Source organism: Erinaceus europaeus, chromosome 22 (assembly GCF_950295315.1).
Source record: "Erinaceus europaeus chromosome 22, mEriEur2.1, whole genome shotgun sequence".
Classification (NCBI taxonomy): Eukaryota; Metazoa; Chordata; class Mammalia; order Eulipotyphla; family Erinaceidae; genus Erinaceus; species Erinaceus europaeus.
In genome coordinates this window covers 15,658,594-15,683,443 of record NC_080183.1, presented here as the reverse complement: position 1 = coordinate 15,683,443, position 24,850 = coordinate 15,658,594, and the positions used below count along the sequence as shown (strand labels likewise).

At 52.5% G+C, this 24,850-nt stretch overlaps 1 long non-coding RNA gene across 2 annotated transcripts in view; it reads right to left on the bottom strand.

Annotated features, from left to right (window-relative positions):
- Positions 1-13,281, bottom strand: part of LOC132535454 (uncharacterized) — an 81,520-nt gene extending 68,239 nt beyond the window's left edge. For both annotated transcript variants that reach the window (XR_009547265.1, XR_009547264.1), the window contains exons 1-2: positions 13,257-13,281; positions 11,993-12,202 (exon numbers count right to left, since the gene is read on the bottom strand). This is a non-coding gene — a long non-coding RNA (uncharacterized LOC132535454). The remainder of the gene's footprint in view (positions 1-11,992; positions 12,203-13,256) is intronic.
- Between the last annotated feature and the right edge of the window lie 11,569 nt (positions 13,282-24,850).

Here is a 24,850-nt window from a genome sequence, read left to right as displayed (position 1 = left end):
CCCTTTCTCCTCTCTCTCTCTCTCTCTTTCTCTCTTTCTCTCCAATCTATAAATCCCAAACCTAGAACATTACCCAACCATATATATATGATGTCCTGTATATTTTTATTTAGATTGAAACTTACTTTTCCCTCTCTCTTTTCTTCCTTCCTTCCTTTCTCTCTCTCTCTTTCTCTCTCTCTCTCTTTCTCTCTCTCTCTCCTTTGACTCCAGGCTATTACTGGGCCTGCACTATGAATCCACTGCTCCGCCCTCCGCCCCATTTTATTGGCTAGGACAGAGAATTTGAGAGAGGAGGGGAAGATAGAGAGGGAGAGAGAAAAAGAGACACCTGCAGCCCTGCTTCACCGCTTGTGAAGTGACCTCCCTGCAGGTGGGGAGCCGGGGGCTCAAACCCAATCCTTGTGCGGGTCCTTACACTTAGTACTGTGTGCTTAACCAGGTGCGCCACTGCCCAGCCCCCTGCCTTCCCTCCTTCCTCTCTTTCTTTCTTTCTTTCTTTCTTTCTTTTTCTTTCCTTCTTTCCTTCTCTCTTTTTACCAGAGCACTGCTCAGCTCTGGGTTTTTAGTGGTGTGGGGGATTGAACCTGGGACTTCAGACATGAGAGTCTCTTTGTATAACCACTATGCTATCTTCCCTTACCCTCTGTCTCCTCTCTGCAGTTTCCAGACTCCAGATACAGAACGCCATCCAGTATGGAGTGAGTGTTCAGTCACCACCTGCTGAACAACGAGGTCCAGTCACGTGGTCTGCGACCCCTGGCTCTTTGCCATCGCCCGGCAGTAACAAACCCTGGGAGGTCCCTGTGCACTGAGCCTCAGAGGCGTGGCGTGTGTGTGGCCTGGACAGTCAGTGTCACATCAGTGAGGGGAAGCTGACGGCCACATCTGCTCCCGTGTGCCCCCCACCCACCCCCTGCCTGTGACACGCTCATCCTGAGCTCTGTGCCCACCTGGGGACACAGCTCAGCCCTGACCTGCTGCAGCCCACCGGGAAGTAGGGGTGTACTCGATAGGGGGGTGGGGGCCCAGAGGGAGGAGGAGGCTCGAGGCGGGAGTGGGGGCACCAAGCTGTCACAGTGGGCTGGGTGACACCTGCCAGGGAAACTGTCCCCTTGCTGCTTCTCCCTTGCTGCCTCGGCCCCTGGGACCCAGCACTGGGGAGAAGTCTCCACAGGTGTGGCTCACCTCAAGCTCCAGGCTCTGAGCTTCTGGGCTCCGGCTGCCAGCCACTGTGACCTGGGGTTTGTTTATCTACTTTTAGATGAGAGAGGGAGAGAGGGAGAGAGGGAGAGAGGGAGAGAGAGAGAGAGAGAGAGAGAGAGAGAGAAAACAGCATCAAAGCTCCCTTCAATGCAGTGGGGGCTAGGGCTCAAACCCAGGTCACAGACATGGCAAAGCAGTGCACTATCCCAGTGAACCCTTTTGCCGGCCCCGGGGGCTTGGTGTGTAGAGGCTGGTGGTGTCCATGGTCACATGTGCCCTGGGATAGTTTGACGGGTGATGACTTCAGTGACACTGGACGTAGGGCTCCATGAATAGTCGTGAAGTAACCAGCTTAGCTGATACCATAGCTGGAGTGTGAGCTTTACATGGCTATGTATTCTCTCAAACTCTTTAAGCCTACAAGAGGGAGTGTGTGTGTGGGGGGGGGGGGTTAGACAGCATCATGGTTCTGCAAAAAGACTCATGCCTGAGACTCCAAAGTCCCAGGTTGAGTGCCCTGCACCACCATAAACCAGAGCTGAGCTGGGCTCTGGATAAAAAGAAAAATCCTATGAGGAAGATAACGCAGCTTTGAGTACTTCAAGCATGTACGTCACTGTCATGTGTATACATAGACATACACATCTACATCTACATCTACATACACACACACACACACACACATACACATTTGGGGCTGGGTGGTGGCACACCTGGTTGAGAACATGTTACAATGTGCCAGGACCTGGGTTCAAGCCCCCAGCCCCCAACTATAGGGGGAAAGCTTTGTGAGTGGCAAAGCAAGGCTGCGGGTGTCTCTCTGTGTCTCTGTCTCTTTCCCCCTTCCCTCTCAATTTCTGTCTCTATCCAATAAATAAAGATTATAAAAAATAATATATATTTATATACATGTATTTTGTTTTGGGATAGAGAAAAAGTGAAAGGGAAGGGAAGATGGGAAGAGAGATATACCCACAGTACTGTTTAACTACTTGGGAAGCTTCCCATTCTAAAGGTGGCATATGGGGCTCATCCACTGCACCCCCCGACCACCTCTTTTAGTTTAGATAAATACACACAGTGAGAGCACCTGTGTGAGCAGCTGTGTGAGCAGCTGTTTGTGTACCTGTGTGTGAGCACCTGTGTGTGAGCGGCTGTTTGTGTACCTGTGTGTGAGCACGTGTGTGAGCGGCTGTTTGTGTACCTGTGTGTGAGCACGTGTGTGAGCGGCTGTTTGTGTACCTGTGTGTGAGCACGTGTGTGAGCGGCTGTTTGTGTACCTGTGTGTGAGCACGTGTGTGAGCGGCTGTTTGTGTACCTGTGTGTGAGCACGTGTGTGAGCGGCTGTTTGTGTACCTGTGTGTGAGCACGTGTGTGAGCGGCTGTTTGTGTACCTGTGTGTGAGCACGTGTGTGAGCAGCTGTTTGTGTACCTGTGTGTGAGCATGTGTGTGAGCAGCTGTTTGTGTACCTGTGTGTGACATGTGTGTGAGCAGCTATTTGTGTACCTGTGTGTAAGCACCTGTGTGAGCAGCTGTTTGTGTACCTGTGTGTGAGCACCTGTGTGAGCAGCTGTTTGTGAATTTGTTTCCACCTGTGTGTGTGCACCTGTGTGTCTGTTTCCACCTGTGTGTGTGCGGACCTGAGTACACCTGTGCGTGTGCACCTGTGCGTGAGCACCTGTGCATGAGCTCTGCATGTGCACCTGTGTGTGAGCACCTGTGCATGAGCACCTGTGTGTGTGCACCTGTGTGTGTGCACCTGTGCATGAGCTCTGCGTGTGCACCTGTGTGTGTGCACCTGTGTGTGTGCACCTGTGCATGAGCTCTGCGTGTGCACCTGTGTGTGTGCACCTGTGTGTGTCCTCTGTCGTCAGCTCTGGTGTGGATTTGCCTGCTGGTGCCGTCACTAATGGAGACGCTGCCACGGATCACAACTCTCAATTAGCTCTCGGGCCCTGGCTGTGACAGCCACTTCCGGCTTGGGGGCTAGAGGAATGGATTAATTTGTTGCACACGGGCTGTCAGAGTCTGGCTGTCACCACAGGCCCGACAGCCAGGGGCTCTGGTTGGGGGAGCCGGGACCATCTGGCACAGCTGGTACCTGGGATGCTGTCCAGGGTGGGTCTGGGGAGGGTCAGAGGAACATGGGGGTCCCCAACTGTCAGCCCTGTCCAGGGCGAGGCCTGCACCCACCTGTCAGCTATCTGCCAGCCCCCTGGAGCAGCTTTGATCTCACTGGTTTTCCCCCAAGAACAAAGCTGCTTTTATTTTTTAATCTTTTTTCCCTTCACCAGAGCACTGGCCAGCTCTGGCTTCTGCTAGCGCTGGGGCCTCAGGCAGGTCAGCATGTCATCAAGCCATCCCAGGAACCGCTCTCTGTTCATTTCTTTTGTTTTTTAATTTTTTAAATTTATTTTTCCTTTTTGTTGTCCTTGCTGTTTTTTTGTTGTTGTAGTTATTATGGTTGTTGATGTTGTTGATGTCGTCATTGTTGGATAAGACAGAGAGAAATGGAGAGAGGAGGGTCCAGAATAAGGATCCCGGTTCGAGCCCCCGGGTCCCCACCTGCAGGGGAGTCGCTTCACAGGCAGTGAAGCAGGTCTGCAGGTGTCTGTCTTTCTCCCCACCTCTGTCTTCCCCTCCTCTCTCCATTTCTCTCTGTCCTATCCAACAACAAAGATATCAATAACTACAACAACAATAACTACAACAATAAAACAACAAGGGCAACAAAAGGAAATAAATGACTAAATATTTTTTTTAAAAAGAAGAAAACAAAACAGAGGTATAGAGAAATTTAGAGGGAGGGGCTGAGTGGTGGTGCACTTGGTTGAGTGCACATGTCACAATGCGCAAGGCCCTGGGTTTGAGCCCCCAGTCCCCATCTGTAGGGGGAAACTTCAGGAGCGGTGAAGCAGGGCTGTGGGAGTCTCTGTCTCTCTCCCTCTGTGTTTCCACTTACCTTCTTGATTTCTGACAGTCTACATCTAATAAAAAAAATAGGCTTAAGTGTACATGGCGCAAAGCACAAGGACCAGCAGAAGGATCCCGGTTCGAGCCCCCGGCTCCCCACCTGCAGGGGAGTCGCTTCACAGGTGGTGAAGCAGGTCTGCAGGTGTCTGTCTTTCTCTCCCCCTCTCTGTCTTCCCCTCCTCTCCATTTCTCTGTCCTATCCAACAATGATGACATCAATAATAATAACTACAACAATAAAACAACAAGGGCAACAAAAAGGGAAGAAAGAAAAAAAAAAGAAAGAAAGAAAGAAAGAAAGAAAGAAAGAAAGAAAGAAAGAGAGAGAGAGAGATAAATGAATGGTGGCTAGGCAGTGGTGCACCCAGTTAAGTGCACACATTATAGTGCCTAAGGTTCAAGCCCCTGGTCTCCACCTGAAGGGGGAACTTCATGAGTGGTGAAGCAGGGCTGCAGGTGTCTCTCTGTCTCTCTCCCTCATTAACCCCCCCACTCCTCTCAATTTCTCTTTCTCTATGCAATAATAAATAAATTTTAAAAAACTTTTAAGTGATTTATATGACTACACATTAATAGGAGTGTACATAAACACCATTTACATCACCAAAAGACTGTGTCCCATCTTCACTATGGCCCAGTGAAGCCAACATCCACCCTCACCCTCCACACAGAGATTTTACTTTGGTGCCCTACGCCAAACTCAGTCAGATCCTGCTTTGAGTTTCCCTTTCTGTTCTTCTTTCTCAACTTCTGTTGATGAGTGGGATCATCTTTGTCTTCTGACTTAGTTCACTAATATATATATATATATATATATATATATATATATATATATATATATATATATATATGGAGAGAGAGAGAGAGAGATGGAGGGATAAATGAAGGAAGGAAGGAGAGAGAAAAAGAGGGAGGGAAAGAAGGAAGAAAGAAAGAAGCCACAGGTGGTGGGGGCCCGGAGGTGCGCACATTATCATTATCATGTGTGAGGACCTGGGTTCGAGCCCCCACTCCCCACCTGCAGGGGAGATGCATTATGAGCAGTGAAGCAGGTCTGCAGGTCTCTCTCTCTCTCTTCTCTATCTCCTTCTCCCCTCTCAATTTCTCTCTGTCCTGTCAAAAAAAAAAAAAGGCTACCAGGAACAGTAGATTCTCAGTGCTGGCACCAAGCCCAAGTGATAATCCTGGAAGTGGGGGAAAGGAAAGAATAAATAAAATAATTTTTAAAAGAGGCATCAGGTGTAAGAGATTCATTCATTTAAAGCACAAGACGGGGCGAGCATCTCTGTGGCAGAGCGCACCAGTTTCAGTGCAGTGGTCCCAGAGTTCACTTTGCTGGACATGAACTTGGACCTGAGGCTTGTAAGTACAGAATTCCACCCCATGCCACCTGCCTTCCCAAGATGCCTTTCTGCCAGGGGGCTCTTTCAGGCCAGGTACAGGACAGAAAGAAGGTAGAGGGGGCGGGAGAGAGAGAGAGAGAAAGAAGAGAGAGAGAAGAGAGAGGGAGAGAGATAAAGAGGGAGAGGCACACAGATTTTTCACAAGTTGTCAGAGAAGACCTCACCAAGAATATGAAATTCTCTGAAATCTCACACAGGACTGCGTGCAGGACAGACAATCTGCCGCCGCCGAGATCGTGAACCTCTCTAGAGACAGACACCAGCTCTGGAACTTTGTCCTCGGGGCCAGCTGGAGGCCTCCCAGGCATTCAAAAGTACTTTGGGGTGAAGGAGGGGAAAAGAAAGGAAAAGGTTCCTTTTCCTGTGCAGAATCTTTTCTGTCTGAGGTTGTCCTGTTGGTTTATTTTTATTTTTGGTTTTTCTTGTGATGAGACTGGAGTCCTGCCTGAGGCTCCAAAGTCCCAGGTTTAATCCCCCGCACAACCATCAGCCAGAGCTGAGCAGGGGGCTTTGGGCTCTCTCTCTCTCTCTCTCTATCTGTATCTCTCTCTCATTAGAATAAAAATATATTTATTAAAAAAGAACAGAAAGGGATGATATGAATGAAACTGCATAGGATGAGTAACTAGACCACAAATGACAGAGTGGAGGTATGAAGGTGCCCAGGGTGAGGGCTCTTCTCTCACTACGCAGCCCCTGCCTGTCATATTGGGGAGGGGGCATGGGAAGGGGTTCCCAGGTGGGGACAGGTGGAGAGGACCCATTGATGGAGACAGAGACCAGGAGGGAAAAAACAAAAGATCCCACGAAGGGGGCCGGGCAGTGGCACACCCGGTTAAGTGCACATATCGCAGAAGACGTGCAGGAGGGGGCCGGTGGGCGGGTGCCTCCCTTGATTAGAATTCATGAAGCCCCCCGATATTAAGTCTTTAGATGACACCTGGCCTTTAATGCAAAGCTGGCTGCGAACATTAAAAATTAAAAGGTGGAGGTAGGTGCCATCCATCTCTGGGGGTGCCCCCCCCAGCAGCCCTGCAAGGCCATTACACAGTGATAGATTATGAGAGGTAATAGCTGAGATATTACACTGTTTCTGAGTGAAGGTAAAACCTCTCCCCGACAAGGCAGTCATCAAGAGGACCTCTCAGACTATTCATTCCGGGCTGGCTGGGTGGGGCTGCGGGCTGGGGGTGTTGTCCCCGCCTTTCCCCAGCCCCCTCCCTGGCTGTGTCACTCCCTGGGCGCCGAACAGATGAAGTGAAGACAAGTTCATTATTAACTAAAGGGATGGCATTCTTCTCCCCAGGACAGGGGTGGGAGGCTCCTGGGAGGGGGATTCAGGCGCTGAGCCACCACGGCCTGCCCAGCTCACCCCACTTTGGCACCAGCTGGTGCCCCTGAGCCCCCAATTCAGCTCCACCCTCAGTGCTGCCCAAGGAGGGACTGGCAGGTCCTCGGGGCCTGTGCCACACGCCCCCACCCTGCAAGCCAGCAGCCTATCAGTCTTTTATTTTTATTATCATTTGCAATTTTAATATTGATCTGAAAAATTATAAGATAACAGGGGTGTAGTTCCACACCATTCCTACCGCCAGAGTTCTGTGTCCCCTTCCCCCCACTGGAAACTGCAGTAGTAGGGCAGGGGAGACAGCATCATGGTTCTGCAAAGCGGCTCTCATGCCTGGGCTCCTCAGTCCCGAGATCAACCCCCTGCACCACCATAATCCAGAGTTGAGCAGTGCTCTGGTAAAAAGAAAAAAAAACTGAAAAAAGGAACAGCAGTAGTTCTATTATTTAATAATAATAGTAGTGACTATTATTTCTATAATGATCTATATTTACATATATTCGCCCAGTTTTTTCTATAGTGCTGCCTTCTCTTACTTGTTACTACTTCTGAATGTCCTTTTTTTTTAAATTTTTTTTTAATTTTATTTGGGAGTCGGGCGGTAGCGCAGTGGGTTAAGCGCTCATGGCACAAAGCGCAAGGACCAGCATAAGGATCCCGGTTCGAGCTCCAGGTCCCCACCTGCAGGGGAGTCGCCTCACAAGCAGCGAAGCAGATCTGCAGGTGTCTGTCTTTTGCTCTCCCTGTCTTTCCCTCCTCTCTCCATTTCTCTCTGTCCTATCCAACAATGACAACATCAATAACAACAACAATACAACAACAAGGGCAACAAAAAGGAATAAATAAATATTTTTTAAAAATTAAAACAGGCAGTTTGCTGGCTTGCACTAAGGTGATGATGCAAAGATGGAAGGAACTTCCCTTGGTGCTCTGATACTCCCATATAGCGCCAGGGCTCAGACCTGAGTCATCTCAACAGCAGAAACGTGTGTATGTGTGTGTGCGTGTGTGTGCATGTGAGTATATGTGTGTGCGTGTGTGTGCATGTGTGTGTGTATGTGTGTGCGTGTGTGTGTGCATGTGAGTATATGTGTGTGCGTGTGTGTGCATGTGTGTATGTGTGTGTGCGTGAGTGTATGTGTGTGTGTGTGTATGTGTGTGCGCATGTGTGCGTGCATGTGTTCTCCAGCTCAGTGCCCACATGGGTATACCTTTCCCAGCTGCCTGTGTGAGACACTGGGACCAGCACAAAGTTCATGGAAGAAACTAACTATAAAGAGAGTGCCGGCAAAGAGTGGAAGCAGCCTAAATGCCCATCGACAGATGACTGGGTAAAGAAGTGATCGGATTCTAATACTCCGTAGAATATTGCTCTGCAATCAAAAAAGATGACATTATGTCCTTTAGGACAAAATGGATGGAGCTGGAAGTGACTGTGTTCAGCGAAATAAGCAGAGAGGAAGGGTAACTACCGAGGGTTGCACTCACCTGTGGACTCCAGAGATGTGATACGCATGAACTTGAAGAAAAAGCAGAAGCCAGCTCAGCTCTGTGGCGAGGCTGGGCACTGAACCTGACACCTGGGGGTCTCGGGCACAAAAGTCTGGTACACAACCAAGTACGATATCTCCCCGCCCCTGAGGGTCAGTGAGGGAGGGACCAGGTGCAGAACTCTTTATCTTGTCTCCTTCCCATACGGGGCTGGCCAGGATCCCCAGAGGCCTCCCCAGCCCCCCTCCCAAAGGAGGGTGCCCTGCAGGCAGGAGGGAGCAGGCAGCACCGAACCCCAAGTCCTGGTCAACTCTGCTCCCCCCAATCTCTACACTTCAAGCAGGACGCTGACTTTTCTGCTCAGTTAATGTTGAGGTTTGGGGGCGGGGGTGACTGGGGCACACACCTCTGTGCCTGGTCAGGAGACGGTGGTCAGAGAGGGAGGAGAAAGAGAGAGAGGGAGAGGGAGAGAGAGAGAGAGAGAGATATCAAGTGGAGTCGTCAGGGTGACAAATGGAGCCGTGGAGACTTTAAGCGCCGGCTAATTCATCACAGGGGTGAGGGGATAAGTAGCTGAGTTCCAGCGCTCCGTGCTCCCGGTTCTGCTCCAAAAATTATTCCACCCCTGTTGGCCCGTGCCCATAAATCATCTCTCCCGCATGGGCTCCGATTACCAATTACTCCCGTAGCGGTGCTCTGGCCCGCCCCACGCCCTGCCCGGCTTGCTCCCTCCTCCCTCGCCTTGTCTCTCTCTCTCCGTGTCTTCTCTGGCCCCAGCCCCGGCCCTCTGCACAGGTGCCTCGGGAAGGGGCTGTGGGGGCACAGAGGCAGCTGGAAGGGGTGAGGAGGGGGCACCCGCTGGCCTGTGCATATTGAACTAGCCGGGCCTGCCCCTATCCCAGCCGGCTGCCGTCAGCCGGTCTGCAGAGGGTGAGGCCTGGGGTGGACTCTCAGGCTGGAGGTCCTGAGCTCAGACCCAGGCAGTGGATGTGCCGGAGTGAGACTCTGTTTCTGTCTTCTCAATAAATCTTGTTTTAAAAAATATTTGTCACTGGACAGAGACAGAGAAGGAGAGAGACAGACACCCGCAGCTCTGCTTCACCATTTGTGAAGCTTTCCCCCTGCAGGTGGGGACCGGGAGCTTGAACTCTGTGTTGTGAGGGCTTAACCAGGTGCGCCACCACCTGAGCCCATGGTAAATATATATATACACATTTAAAATCTATATATTTAAAATTTATTAATATTTATTCCCTTTTGTTGCCCTTGATGTTTTATTGTTGTAGTTATTGTTGTTATTGATGTTGTCATTGTTAGATAGGACAGAGAGAAATGGAGAGAGGAGGGGAAGACAGAGAGGAGGAGAGAAAGACAGACACCTGCAGACCTGCTTCACCGCCTGTGAAGCGACTCCCCTGCAGGTGGGGAGCCGGGGGCTCAAACCGGGATCCCTATGCCGGTCCTTGCGCTTTGTGCCACATGTGCTTAACCCACTGCGCTACAGCCCGACCCCCAGTAAATGTTTAAAAGAAGAAAGATGAGGAAGAAGAGGAGGAAGAGGGCTCCAGCTTCCAGTCCAGCTTCTTCTCCTGACTTAGAAACATCCAGGGGGCTGGGTGGTAGTCCACCTGGTTAAGCGCACATGCTACAATGCATAAGGACCCAGGGTTCAAGCCCCCAGTCCCCACCTGCAGGGAGAAAGCTTTGTGAGTGGTGAAGCAGGGTTGCAGGTGTCTCTCTGTCTCTCTCTATCTTCCCTTTCCCTCTCGATTTCTCTCTATCCAATAAAGATAATAAAAAACTAAAATAAGTCTTTAAAAAAAACAAAGTTCTGTTTCTCAAACTTCAATCATCGCTTTCTGTCAGTTCTTGCTGCACTTTTGTATCACGTCTACTCTCTCTTCCTCTCTCCCCCTCCCTCCTCCTCCTCTTCCTCCTCCTCACCAGACCCCGCTCAGCTCTGGCTGATGGTGGTACTGGGGATTGGCCCTGGGCCCTCAGAGCCTCAGGCAGGGAAATCTGTGCCCTTGCCCCAGCCCTGTACCTTCTTACTTGACATCAACTGTAAATGAGGTCACCTTTGAAAAACTCAACTTTGGTAGGGCACCAAAGTAAAAACTCTGTGGTGACGGGGAGGGTGGACATGCAGCTTCCCAGGCCGGTGGGGGGGGAGTGGGGGGTGGGTGGGATGGGACAGTCTTTTGATGGTGGTAATGGTGTTTATGTACACTCCTATTAAAGTGTAGTCATATAAATCACTATTTAATTAATATGAGAGGGGGGAAATGATTGTATGCCCTGAACTTTTTAAAACACAGACTGTCTTTTTAATACATAGACTGAGTCTTTGATATGTTGACTCTCTCAAAAGCCTAGACCAGGTAGATCAGAAGCAACCGGTGGCACAGCTATATACAAGATGCTGGGTATTATAGAGCAAACCCTAACAAAGGAAATTTTCAAAGTTAACCCAATTACCAAATAATGTGATGATAGCAATAACTATCCATTGTCCTCTTGAACCCTAAGACAGCAGGAACCTCATATTTCCACTATAGAGCCTATATTTCCCCCAGTCCTGGAACCTCAGGGTGGGGCGCACTTTCCTGCATGCTTCTCCCAATCCATATCAAATAATATTGCATCTGCCGATCACAATCTAATCAACACAACGAGCGCCACCTCAACATGCTTCAGCTCAGACTGTGTCCAGAGACTTCACATGTGGATGACAACCCTTCAGCTTCATTACTCAGGTGAGACCTTTCCTTTCATAGTATTCTCTAATTCCATCCCAGGTGATTCACTTCCTAACAAAGTCCCCAAACCTAGGTATACACCAGTTTCTGTGAGAGAGAGCATATGTTCACATGTACCCATAAACTACTGCAAAATATATACCTGAAAGCAGAAGTACACTAGAGTTTGCAGTGAGTACCCCCCCAACACTTCATCTCCACTATTCCAACCTTTGGGCCCATGATTGCTCAACAATTTGTTTGACTTCGTATGTTAACTCTCTTTTCAGCCACCAGGTTCCAGATGTCATCAGGATGCCGGCCAGGCTTCCCTGGACTGAAGACCCCACCAATGTGTCCTGGAGCTCCGCTTCCCCAGAGACCCACCCCACTAGGGGAATAGAGAGGCTGGGAGTATGGACCAACCAGTCAATGCCCATGTTCAGCAGGGAAGCAATTACAGAAGCCAGACCTTCTACAACCCACAATGACCCTTGGTCCATACTCCCAGAGGGACAGACTGGGAAAGCCATCAGGGGAGGGGATGGGATATGGAGATCAGGTGGTGGGAATTATGTGGAGTTATACCCCTCCTATCCTATGGTTTTGTTAATGTCTCCGTTCTTAAATAAATAATAATAATAAAAACCTTAACTCTGGGGCTGGAAAGCTAGCTCACTGTGTGCCTGCTTTGTCATCACAGCCCAGGTTCAAGTCCCAGCACCACCAGGAAGGTTCTGTCATCAGGGTCTGTTGTGGGGTCTCTCCCTCCCTCCCTCCCTCTTTCTGTCTATCCCAGTTATATAGCAGCACAGGAGGTCGAATGGCTCACCTGGACCTTGCGCTGCTTTGCCGTGTGTGACTCGGGTTCAAGCCTGTTCTCCGCTGCACTAGAAGCTTCAGTGCTGTGGTGTCTCTGCCTCCCTCTGGGACCCTTGTCCTTGTTCTGGGAGCACTGTGGAGAGCGGGTGGCCCCAGCTCCTGCTGTCCCCTGCAGGCCCGATGTGCGTTTTGTCTGTGTCGCAGCCTGTCACCTCGGCGCCTGTCACCGCCAGGAGCACCAAGCAGATGGTCAGACGGGAGCCCCCCAGCTGGGCAAGCTCACCTCGGAGCCTCTGCCAAGCCCGTGGCCTGCTCCCCGCCCTGGCTTTGCCTCGAACCACAACTTACCCCCAAAAAAAGCAGGGCTCAGCTGTTCCCCCCAACTTGCTGGCCCCCAACACAGGGGTCCCTCAGCACCTCCACAGAGGTTTATAAAGGTGGGGTGTCCAGGCCTGAGTTTCCTTTCTTTATTTTTTAATTTATTTTATTGTAATGAGGGCAAACGCTAGAAGAAGAAGAAGATTGTAATGAGAAAGAGTAGACACAGAGGGAAAGATACTGAGAGAAAGAGACCAGAACGCTGCTCAGTTCTGGCTTATGGTGGTGCCAGGGATTGAACCTGAGACCTCAGAGCCTTAGGCTTTTAAGGTGTTTGCATAACCATTATGCTGTCTCCCCGGGCTGCCCCGGAGTTTCTAAGCAGGAGTGAGAAGCAGTAGCCACATTCTGACACTGAATACACAGGGACACACTGCCAGCCACACCCTGGGACTGCAGACCCAGCTCCAGTCCGTCACCCCAGCTGCGCGGCCTTGACCCCGTCAGCCTCAGAACTGTGGGGACAGAGACAGTGACACATTATGGGGAGAGGCCCCCTCCCTGGGCAGCCCAGAGGCGAGGGGAATTGATCAGGGCCCTTAAGTAGCCAGGAAATGAACCACCCACTCAGAGCCGCCTTTAATCAGAAAACAAAAGTTCAGAAAAGGGTGTGATTAGCAAGTCATAATAAAAAACCAGGTAGAGGGTCACTTAGAAAAATTAAATGCGGAGGAGACGCATAAATCAGGGGCCTGGCGCAGGGGGCAGCAGGGAGGGCTGATCAGAATTAGCTAATGGCCCTGAGGAGCTGGGGACCCTTTCAGGCCCCCAGAGGCAGGACACGCCCCGAGGCAAGAAATGTCCCTTCAGCCACCAGGCCTTCCCGTGACATCACACTGGCTCTTGCTGCCCTCTTACTTGTTCCTCCCTGTTCGGGCGCCAGATATCGGGCTCACCTGGGGGTGTTTCTTCCCGGGCACCAGCTCTCTGGGTCGGGGAGAACTCGGGGAGCCGTCCCGGGCTGCTGCTGGCTCTCTGGGTCGGGGAGAACTCGGGGAGCCGGCCGGGCTGCAGCTGGCTCTCTGGGTCGGGGAGAACTCGGGGAGCCGGCCCGGGCTGCTGCTGGCTCTCTGGGTCGGGGAGAACTCGGGGAGCCGGCCCGGGCTGCTGCTGGCTCTCTGGGTCGGGGAGAACTCGGGGAGCCGGCCGGGCTGCAGCTGGCTCTCTGGGTCGGGGAGAACTCGGGGAGCCGGCCCGGGCTGCAGCTGGCTCTCTGGGTCGGGGAGAACTCGGGGAGCCGGCCGGGCTGCTGCTGGCTCTCTGGGTCGGGGAGAACTCGGGGAGCCGGCCGGGCTGCTGCTGGCTCTCTGGGTCGGGGAGAACTCGGGGAGCCGGCCGGGCTGCTGCTGGCTCTCTGGGTCGGGGAGAACTCGGGGAGCCGGCCCGGGCTGCTGCTGGCTCTCTGGGTCGGGGAGAACTCGGGGAGCCGGCCCGGGCTGCAGCTGGCTCTCTGGGTCGGGGAGAACTCGGGGAGCCGGCCGGGCTGCAGCTGACTCTCTGGGTCGGGGAGAACTCGGGGAGCCGGCCGGGCTGCAGCTGACTCTCTGGGTCGGGGAGAACTCGGGGAGCCGGCCGGGCTGCAGCTGACTCAGCGACGCGGGAGAGAAACCAGAACTCCGGCGGCTGAGCTGGAACACAAGAGAAGGCTGCCTTTACGCATCTGCCTTTATATCTTCTGAGCCGGAAGTGGCAGGTCGAAAACGGAAATGGGTCGGACAGGGGGGCGGGGAGAAGGAAAGAGCGCGAGAGTAGAGCTTCCACTGTGTGGAATGCCCAATGTGCGGTGCCCTGTGTGCGGTGGCACGGTGCTGGCACACCTGGCTGAGCGCCCTGCCGGGTGCCGGGTGCCGGGTGCCGGGATCCCGCCCACAGCTGATCAGTGGGAAGCAAGAGGCTGGGCGGCCGTTCGCCCTACTGAGAGCACATGTTCGCACACACAAGGACCAGGGTTCAAGCCTCAGCCTCCACTGTGGGGGTGGCGGTGGGGTGACGCAAGGCTACAGGTCTCTCCCTCCCTCTCTCTCTCTCTTTCTCTTCTTCATCTCCCCCTCCCTCTCTGTTTCCATCTCTAACCAATCAATGAGTCAATCAAATATTCTAAGAAAAAAAAAAAATAGGAAGGAAACCCCATTCCAGCAACTTCCCCAAGGGAAGCTGTAAGTCCCTCTGTGAGCAGGGCCCCAAATTCCTGATGAAAAACTGATGGTGGGGGCCGGGTGGCGGTGCACCTGGTTGAGCGCACATGTTACAGTGCGCAAGGGCCCGGGTTCAAGCCCCCGACCCCCACCTACAGGGGGAAAGCTTCACAAGTGGTGAAGCAGGGCTGCAGGGGTCTCTCTGTCTCTATCTCCTACTCTCCTCTCAACTTCTCTCTGTTTCTAGCCAATAAATAAATAAAAACTGACAGTGGGGTGGAGGTGTGGGGAGGTCTGGTGGGGGCTGAGCTGACACATCACAGGAAGCTGTTCTGGGAAGCCTTGACGGTCCCCGGGGCTAATAAGCCGGTGACACCTATGGGGGACAATTTAGTGACTTTTGATTCTGAGAAACACCTGTGACTCCTTGTCCCAGGAGAGCTGACGGGTGAGGTCAGTGTGGACTGGCATGGACAGGACGGGAGGAGGTGGTGTGGGCACTATACACAGTGTTGGGGAAAGGTGGCGTCATGGAGCAGAAGGCTTCAGTCTCTTGAGACACAAGCAGTCTCCAGGAAGGAGCACTTAATAGCTGATCAGTTAAATCTGCAGCAGGTGACACCAGCAGGGGCGGGCAGGTGGGAGGCCCAGAGAAGGTGCAAGGGGCAGAATTAATTACAGGAAATGGAGTTCAGACGTGCTGGACCCCACAGGGCACCCTGAGTCCAGGCCCGTGTCCCCAAGGAGAGTCAAGGGTCTAAGGCAGCCTGTCAGTGCTGACTTATACCCCTGAGGCCAGGGTGGAGAGAGGGTTCACAGGTCCAACCTGGGCCCCAAATAAAATAAATAAGGAAGTAAAGGTCTCCAAGGGAGGGGATGTTACTGGGTAGTGGGCAGCGATGTCCTTTCTGCCCCCCTCCGTGTGTCACCGTGTCCTCAGGCTGACTGTCCTCAATGGGCCACAGTGAGGTGACCACACCCCCCTCCCCAGGACAGACCCACTTTGTGCCAGAAACATCGACCTTTGTTGGAACAAGTGTCTTTGCCCATGTGATGCCTGACGATGAGATCATGGCAGGTGGCCCTGAATCAGTGACAAGTGTCCTTCGGGCCCATGGGGAGGAGGAGATGGCGGGGGGGGGGGATGGGGTAGGGGAGGTTGGAGACACACAGACCACAGCCAAAGGGGGGCAAACCCGGGTGTGAGAGGTTGAGGGAGAGAGAGAAGGACACCCCCCCCCCCAGTCCTGGGGAAGGGGGCTGAGATCACCTGTCCCCACTCCGACCCCCAGAGCCTGGGACAGCTGTGACGGGGATGGGGACACGGTGGATCCTTCTGCCAGGACAGTGGAGTTTCACAAGGAGAGCTGGGGCAGGAGGTGTTGTTTCAGAGAAGGGGGCTGCAGATGCAGAAGCGGGTTCCCCAAAAGGCAGGTGAACTCCTCTGGGGTGTGCAGTGGTGGAGCCCCGGACTTGTACGTCCCAAGTTGGATCCCCGGGGCAGCGTGTGTCGGTTCAATGCTCTGATTCTCTCTCTCTCTCTCAGAAAAGGCTGAGCCAATCAATCATTTGGGGAGGAAAGAGACGCACTTACTGACTAACTGATTGTAACCTCCAGCCTGCATGAGTAGTTCCACGGCTCCCTGCTGAAATATATTTGGGGGGGGGTGATATATCTTTATTGAATAGAGACAGAGAGAAATTGAGAGGGAATTGAAGACACAGAGAAGGGCAGAGAGAGAAAACGAGAGAGAGAGAGATGCTTGCAGAGCAGAAGGTAAAAGAGCATAATGGTTGTGGTCCGGGAGGTGGCGCAGTGGATAAAGCATCGGACTCTCAAGCATGAGGTCCTGAGTTCAGTCCCTGGCAGCACATGTGCCAGGGTAATGCCTGGTTCTTTCTCCTCCTATGTGTCACATTAATAAAGAACTAAAATCTTCTTTTTTAAAAAAGGAGCATAATGGTTATGCAGAAGACTCTCACGCTGAGGTTCTGAAAAGCCCCAGGTTCAACCCCCCCCCCCCCACCATCATATGCCAGAGCTGGGGTGGGGAGGCAGTGCTTCCACTTGAGTCTAGAGGCACAGCTGGGACTTGACAGGTGACCTACCCTCTGAGCTGTCTCCCCAGCTCCAGGAGAGAGAGCTGATGGCTGCCGTCCAGCGTCAGGGGACAGCTCAGGTGGTGGAGTGCAGGCCTTGGATTCTAAGAGTCCTGTGGGTCCCCGTAGCTGCAGCCCTGAGCTTGCTGTGGCCTCTGCCAGTCCAATTCATCTTCTCTGAGAACTGTGCCAAGTCCCCATGGCGGGCAGGGGGCTCATGACACGTCTGTGAGTGGCGGAGGTCATGTTGTGAGGGGGAGCTGACACCCACACCCCCGGACTTGGCCCCACTCCCCGGCAGGTTTCTGCAGCCTGCGGAGACAGTGCCTGGCCTTTGGGGGACTGAGTGGGAGGCTGTGGGAGCCCCGGGTCTCAGCCCCCTCCACACCCTGCTGAGATGGGCCCTCAGAGGCGACAGGGTTAGGGTGTGTGTCCCCAGTGTTGTGACCCCAGCAGGAGTTTGGGACTATTAGCACACAAATGACATCACCCTGAGGAGGTGCCCCAGAGAAGGGAAGGTGTGAAGCAGGGACTTGGAGCAGGCCGCTCTCTGGCTGCTGCTGCTTCTCCTGGTCAGAAGCGTCTCGCGGAGGTGCTCCAGGTGTCCACCATGGACACTTCTCCTGGGAACTGAACATGTGTGGCTCTGCTGGCTGGGAAGCTTTTCAGACGCCCCTACAAGATGGTTAATTAATCAATGGTTTACAGTCAACAGTAAAATACAGTAGTTGGTCCATGTGTAACATTTCTCAGTTTTCACATGACGCCCCATGTAGGTCTTCCTCCACCATCTTGTTGAACCGCCCCCCCCACACACACCAGAGCCCTTTACTTTGGTGTAAGACACAAGGAAAAAAACCAGATACTAAGGACCCAGAGAGACAGCATAATGGTTCTGCAAAACCACTTTCATGCCTGAGGCTACAAGGGGTGTCTCTCTTTCATAAGTATCTCTCTCATTAAAATAAGTGAATAAAGGGGGCCAGGTGATGGCAAACCTGGTTGAGTACATATGTCACAATGCACAAGGACCTGGGTTCAAGCCCCTGGCCCCCACCTACAGGAGGAAAGCTTCATGAGTGGTGAAGCAGGGCTGTGGGTGTCTCTCTGATTTTCTCTCTCTCTGTCTCCCCCTTCCTCTCAATTTCTGGCTGTTTCTATCCAATAAATAAATAAATAAATATAATAAGAAATAAGTGAATAAAATATTTAAGTCAAAACCAGGTACTAGTGGCCTAGCAGGTGGTGCCATGAATAAAAGCACTGGGCTCTCCAGCACAAGGTCCTGAGTTCAATCCCTGTCATCACAAGTGCCAGGGATCATACTCTGCTTCTCTCTCTCCCTCTCCCTCCTTCTCCTCTCTCTCTAATAAGTAAATAAATAAATCTTTAAACAAATCAGAAAGCAGATCCTAAGTACCCAGGCTTAGATTGCTGGGAAAGCCAGATGAATGAACCCAGGCAGAGTGCTTTAAGCTGTCACACGCGGAGGTGTGCAATTTGGATGATTAAAAAGTGAATGATTGCGGGGGAAGTCCCGGCTCGAGGCGGAAGCTGGCACTGTGTTCCGTGAGAATTTCCCAAGACCCTGGTGGCATTTATTCCCGGGAGTCCGGGTCAGTGAGGGGGCTGCCAGGAAGCCCCCACCGGTGACATGTGTTCTCAGAGAACAGGGGCCTGGGAGCCGCCTTCAGCCCAGCTGGGACCAGCTGGAGGCCAGCAGCCAGGGGGTCCCCACACTGAGTGGGTCCACAGAGCGCCTCAGGAGTGAGAGCAGGATTCGGGCAGCTGTGGGCACAGCCATGTGTGGGTGCCTCCTTCCCCGGGGGGCTTGTCTGCATGGAGTCCAGACCCTGAAGCTTCCTCCCCTCCCTTTCCACCCCTGGTCCTTTGGGGAGCAGGAGAGAGAGCTCCCTGCTCTGGCTGATCTTCACGGGAACTACCTCCCCCAGCGTATGGCCCACTCTTCAATCACTATTCTTGAATGAACTCCCCCCACCGAGTCCAGAGAGGTTAAGCCATTTGTGCAAGGCTGCACAGCCGCTAGGCAGAAGCCAAGTTTCCGCGTGGCGAGACCCAAGCTCTCAAATCCCACAGAGAGCGTCACGGAAGGGGCGTGCTGACTGGGCACCCCATAAGGAGCATAAGCTCCCATGAACAAGGACTGGGGTTCAAGCCTCAGATTTCCACCTGCCAGGGGAAAGAGACATACGCAGTGCTGCAAGTCTCTCTCTCTCTCTCTCTCTCTCTCTCAACAACTTTTAAATTATCTTTATTTACTGGATAGAAACAGAAAGAAATTGAGAGAGGAGGGGGAGATAGAGAGGAAGAGCGACACAGAGACAACCGCAGCCCTGCTTCACCACTTGTGAAGCTTTGCCCCTGCAGGTGGGGATAGGGGGCTTGAACCCGGGCCCTTGCGCACTGTAGGGTGTGTGCTCAACCAGGTGCGCCATCGCCAGGCCTCTCTGTCTCTGTCTCCTCATCCCTTCTCCATTTCTCTTCCCTCCGTAAGGAGCCAGAGAAGAAGCAGGAGGCCTGGGGGTGGTGGCCGGCTGCAGTCAGGTGCAGGGCCAGCAGCCAGCACCATGTGACTTCTCAGCTTCTGAAACCCACCTCTGCCCCCACCCCCAGCCCCCCACCCCCGTCCCGGGCAGCCAGCATGGCGAGCACCAGGGGGCATCCCCCCACCCGGGGGTCCATCACTGCCCCCTCCCCTTTCTCCCCTCTCACATGAGGGGAGGGGGCATCTTTAATCCTTGCTGGATCTCCGGGCTTCCCGGGTTGTAATTTCTCCCTCTGTGTCATCCATCACACACACACAATGTCGCTTGTGTGAATTAAAATGCACCTCGGAATAATAAAAAAGGAGCCCCCACCCCACCGCTGCCAACCCCCTTCCTTCCCCACAAAACATTTGTCTCGGGGCCAGAACGTAGGTTAACCCTGTGTGTGCCGGAACCAGATTGGGCCCTGCAGCAGGTGATGGGCAGCTGGAGAAGCTGGGAGACAGAGTGGGTGCTGGGGTCCCACCTCCATCAGAAAGGTGCAGGACCAGGGGTGACTAAGGGGCCTGTCCCCACCCCCCTTCCCTGGGAACAGAAGGGAACTGGGTCCATCGCTGCAGAGCCCAGCGGCTACACTTACTCAGCGCTGATGACTGAGACTTGGTATAGATGCGTGATCTGGGATCCCAGCTCTGAGATCACTCTCTCTCCTCTCTCTCTCTCTCTGAGAGAGTAGCCGCCATCAAAAATGGTGGATGAATAAAAGTGATGTTTGGGGAGAAAGCATAATGGTTATGCAAACTCTCGTGTCTGACAGACACTCCAAGGCCCCAGGTTCAATCTCCCACACCACCATAAGCCAGAGCTGAGTAGTGCTCTGGTAAAATATACAAAGAAAATAAAAATGATGTTCCAAGAAAAAACATTCAAGTAGCCAGACGAAGACAGAAAAAATAGAAAACAGACAGGGGGCCAAGTGGTGGTGCTTCTACTTAAGCACATGCAGTACTAAGCACAAGGAATTGGGTTTGAGCCCCCAGCTCCCCACCTGCAGGGGGGATGCTTCACAGGTGGTGAGGCAGGTCTGCAGGTGTCTTATCTTTCTCTCCTCCTCTCTTTCTCCCTCCCGTCTCTCAATTTCTCTCTGTTATATCCAATAAAATGGGGAGGGGAGTAAGAAAGTAGAAAGGAAAGGGAAGGAAGGAAGGAAGGAAGGAAGGAAGGAAGGAAGGAAGGAAGGAAGGAGGGAAGGAAAGGCCTCCAGGAGCAGTGGATTGTAGTGCAGGCACTGAGACCCAGCGATAACCCTGGAGGCAAAACAAAGAAAGAAAGAAAAAAAGACACAAAACACAAAAAGAAAAGAGGGGGCTGGGTGTTGGCCACTTGGTTGAGCGCACGTGTTACAATGTGCAAGGACCTGAGTTCAAGCCCCTGGTCCTAACCTGCAGGGGAAAGCTTTGAGTGTGGTAAGGCAGGGCCACAGGTGTCTCTCTCCCTGTGTTTCTCTCATCCTTCTCGATTTCTGGCTGTCTCTATCCAATAAATAAATAAAGTCAATTAAAAAATTAAAGAAAAGAGGGGAGAGCTTAAGCTTGGACACACCTATAATATCATTTATTACATGGAAATTGCTAACAGGCAAACAGATCAAGTAGCTGGGACATAGCACAGTGGGCTTGCAAAAGGCTCTCATGCCCGAGGCACCAGAAGTCCCAGGTTCACTCCCTAGCACCACCAGAACCCAGAGCACTGGAAAAAGAAGAAAAGAGAAGGAAGGAAGGAAGGAAGGAAGGAAGGAAGGAAGGAAGGAAGTATTCCTTCTCCTTCTCTCAGTCCTGGAGCCCAGGAGTCTGAGGACAGGTCACGACAAAGTCAGGTTTAAGTGAGGGATCACTGTAGACAAGTGAATTCCTATCTCACAGAGCAGAAAGAGCTTTCAGTTTCTCTTTTTAAAAACTTTATTACAACAACAATAATAAACAAGGGCAGCAAAAGGGAATAAATAAATAACTTTATTATATTTATTTGATAGAGACAGCCAGAAATCAAGAGGAAGGGAAGGTACAGAGGAGAGAAACAGAGAGACACCTACAGCTCTGCTTCACCACTTGCAAAGTTTCCCCCTGCAGGTGGGGACTGGGGGCTCGAACCAGCGTCCTTGAGCATTGTAACATGTGCGGTCAACCAGGTGCGCCACCACCCATCCCCCTCTTTCTATCTTGTCACTTTCATCTTAGAAAGGTACTCAGCACAGCTGTGAGGGCTCCATGCTCATGACCTGAGGGCTCCCAGAATAAGCCACCTTCCCACACCCCGCAGGGGGGTAGCATTTCAACAAACAAGAACCAGCCGGCAACCAAGTGACAGACTTTCTGAGACTGGTGGTTTGGCTGGAGGGCGGGGCACAGACGTCTGGTGGTGGGGTGGTGGGTGTGGTGTGGAGTTATACCCTGTGATCTTACCACCTTGTAACCCACTATTAGTCACGTGGAAAATTAAAGATGTGCTTTTTATTTATTTCATACTAAATAAGAAAAGAGAGATCAGTCAGAGCTCTCCCCGGACGTGCTGAGGGTGAGAGCAGGAGCCCAAGGAGTGCAGGTCCCTCCCTCTACCAACTGAACTACTTCTCTGGCCGCTGCCCTCAACTTTCTAAAAATCCATGTCTCCAAAGGGACTGTGGGCAGAGCACCTGGTTAAGCACAGGTGATCCCAGGCACAAGGGCCCTGGTTCAAGCCCTCAGTCCCCACCTGTAGGGGAAGCTTCACAAGCAGCAAAGCAGGTCTGCAGCTCTCTCTCTCTCTCTCTCTTTCTATCTATCTCTCTATATCCCCCTCCCCTCTCAGTTTCTCTCCATCCTGTCAAGTGCTGGGGCTGCTCACGGAGGCTGACACGGGGCTGACAGGCTCTGGGGACCCAGGCTCAGGGGTCTCTCTGCGGGAGATGAAGGGGAGGAAGCAGAGCTGCAAACTGGCTCCCCAGGCCCATTCTGCTTGCTTGTCTCTGTGTGTGTGTGTGTGTGTGTGTGTGTGTGTGTTGGGGTGACTCCTCCCCTAGATTTCAGGGCTGCTGAAGCACAGTCCTAAAGAAAGATCCCTTCCCTTCCCTTCCTTTCCCTTCCCTCCCTTTCTCTCTCTCTCTCTCAAGATTTTTAAGGGAGCCGGGTGGTGGTGCACCAGGTTAAGTGCACATGGTGTGAAGTGCAAATACCTGTGCAAGGTTCCCGGTTTGAGCCCCCGGCTCCCCACCTGCAGGGGGGTCACTTCACAGGCGATGAAGCAGGTCTGCAGGTGTCTGTCTTTCTCTCCCTCTCTGTCTTCCCCTCCTCTCTCTATTTCTCTCTGTCCTATCCAACAACAACAATTGTAACAGACCTTCCAGCATGAGGTCCTGAGTTCGATCCTTGGTGTAGCATGTGCCAGAGTGATGCTCTGGGTCTCTCCTCTTCCTCTCTCCAATAAGTAATAGTAATGACGATGATGATGGTGGTGGTGGTGATGCTTGTTCAGAAGCTTTGATATAGCTCCAGTCCGAGCTGGCTGTAAGCCCTGCCCTGCGGACATGGCTTTGCGCCGCCCTGTGGCCTCTGGCTGGTGTCGTTCCCCCGCCCCCGCCCCACCATGTGGTGTCACGAGGCCTCTGTGTGGGAAGCATGTCCCGGTCACCCATCCCGGGAGGTCTGTGGCGTCTCCTCTTACTCTCCACAAGTTCTAATCACCTGTCCTCTCACAAGGGAGCAAACCAGAGCCCAGCTGCGGCGCATTCAGTGCCGGGATGGAGCTCCGGACCTCACGCCCACAGGCCTGACTGGTCCCCATCACTTCCCAGGGCCACCTCCTCTAGGAGCACTGTCCAGGGCAGCAGGAGAGCTCCCAGGTCAGAGTCTGGCCCCACTGCACAGGAGGAAGCTGTGGACCTATGGTTTCTCTCTTTCTAAATTTTTTTACTTATTTATTTTAACCAGAGCCCTGCTCAGCTCTGGCTTATAGTGGTACGGGGGATTGAACCTGGAACTTTGGAGCCTCAGGCATGAGAGACTGTTTGCATAATCATTATGCTATCTACCCTCCACCGAAACTTATTTTTATTTGTTGAATAGAGACAATCAGAAATTGAAAGTGTAGGGGGAGACAGAGAGGTAGAGAGACAGAGAGACACCTACAGCACTTACTCACCTCTCGTGAAGCTTTCCCCCTGCAGGTGGGGACCGGGGGCTTGAACCCTGGTCCTTGCGCACTGTAACATATGTGCTTAACCAGGTGCGCCACCACTTACCCCCATGTCTCTTTTAAAATTTGTTGGGCAGAGGCAGAGAGAAATTGAGAGGGGAGCAAGAGATAGAGAGGGAGAGTGTGGTCCGGGAGGTGGCGCGGTGGATAAAGCATCGGACTCTCAAGCAGGAGGTCCTGAGCTCAAGCCCCAGCAGCACATATTCCAGAGTGATTTCTGGCTCTCTCTCCTCCTATGTTTCTCATTAATAAATAAAAATCTTAGAGAGAGAAGAGACAGAGAGACCTCTCTCCCTCCATCTCTGTCTTTCCATCTGAAGCAACTGGCAACAACAAACACACGCCAGGGAATGCAGCTATGAAGTCCCATGCCACCCGCCTCTCTCCTGTCTTCTCCCTGTGGGGCTTATCATTCTGACAAGCTGTGTGGTGTTTGGGGTTTGTGCTGTGCGGCGGCCCCTGCCCTCCACTCTGAGGGCTCCAGGAGACTGGCCCAAGGGAGCCTTGCTGAGTGAGGGAGAGAACGTTTTGTCCTTGTTTTGTTATTTTAATTTATTGGCTAGAGACAGCTAGAAATCCAGAGGGAGAGAGACAGAGAGACATCTGCAGCCCTGTTTCACCACTCGTGAAGCTTTCCCCCTGCAGGTGAGGTCCAGAGGCTCGAACCCAGGTCCTTGCGCATTGTCACGTGTGCGCTCAACCAGGTGCGCCACCACCTGGCCCTTGCCTTCTTTGACACAAGTCCTCTGGCCGACACATACTGTCTGATGGTAAATGCAGAGGAAGTGCTTTGGATGACACTACAGTCTTTCCCAGACCTGAGCTGCTAGTCAGCCCCCAGCATCCTGTGTCCACAGCAGGGCAAAGGGAAACTTGCTCTCAGGACCACGAGGAGTTTGCTTTGGACTGCATTGCAAAATGTCATGGTTTAACACTTTTTTCCCCTTCAGGGAGCTTCATGAAGGCCAGGTGTGTGTGTGTGTGTGTGTGTGTGTGTCTCCAAGGTCCCAGGTTCAATTCCCAGCACCACCATATACCAGAGTTGAGCATGGCTTTGCTAAGACGCGTAGTTAGCTAGCTGGTTATAATGTAGAACTGACTGAACAAGTATTGCCAGTCTGGAAGGTGACAGTGGAGGAAGCCCTGGACGCATGAGGTCTTGATTCAACCCTCCGGCATCACATGTGCCAGAGTGGCGCTCTGCTTCTCTCCCTCTTTCTCATAAATAATCTTTAAAAGTGAAAAGTCCAGGCTCCAGGCTGGGGAGATGGCATCAAAGAGACTCTCCTGCCTGAAGCTCTGAGGTCCCGGTTCAATCCTCAGCACCACCATCAGCCAAAGCTGAGCAGGGCTCTGGTCTTGGTCTCCGACCTTTCTCTCTCTCCCTCTTCATTTCTCATTAAAATAAATAATATCAAATAGACAAGTTGACCGGCCCATGGGCTTGAAGGGCGTTGTGGCTGGTTGGTTGCTTCTTAGACTTACAGCCTAACCCTCTGTGCTGCTGTCAGCTGGGGC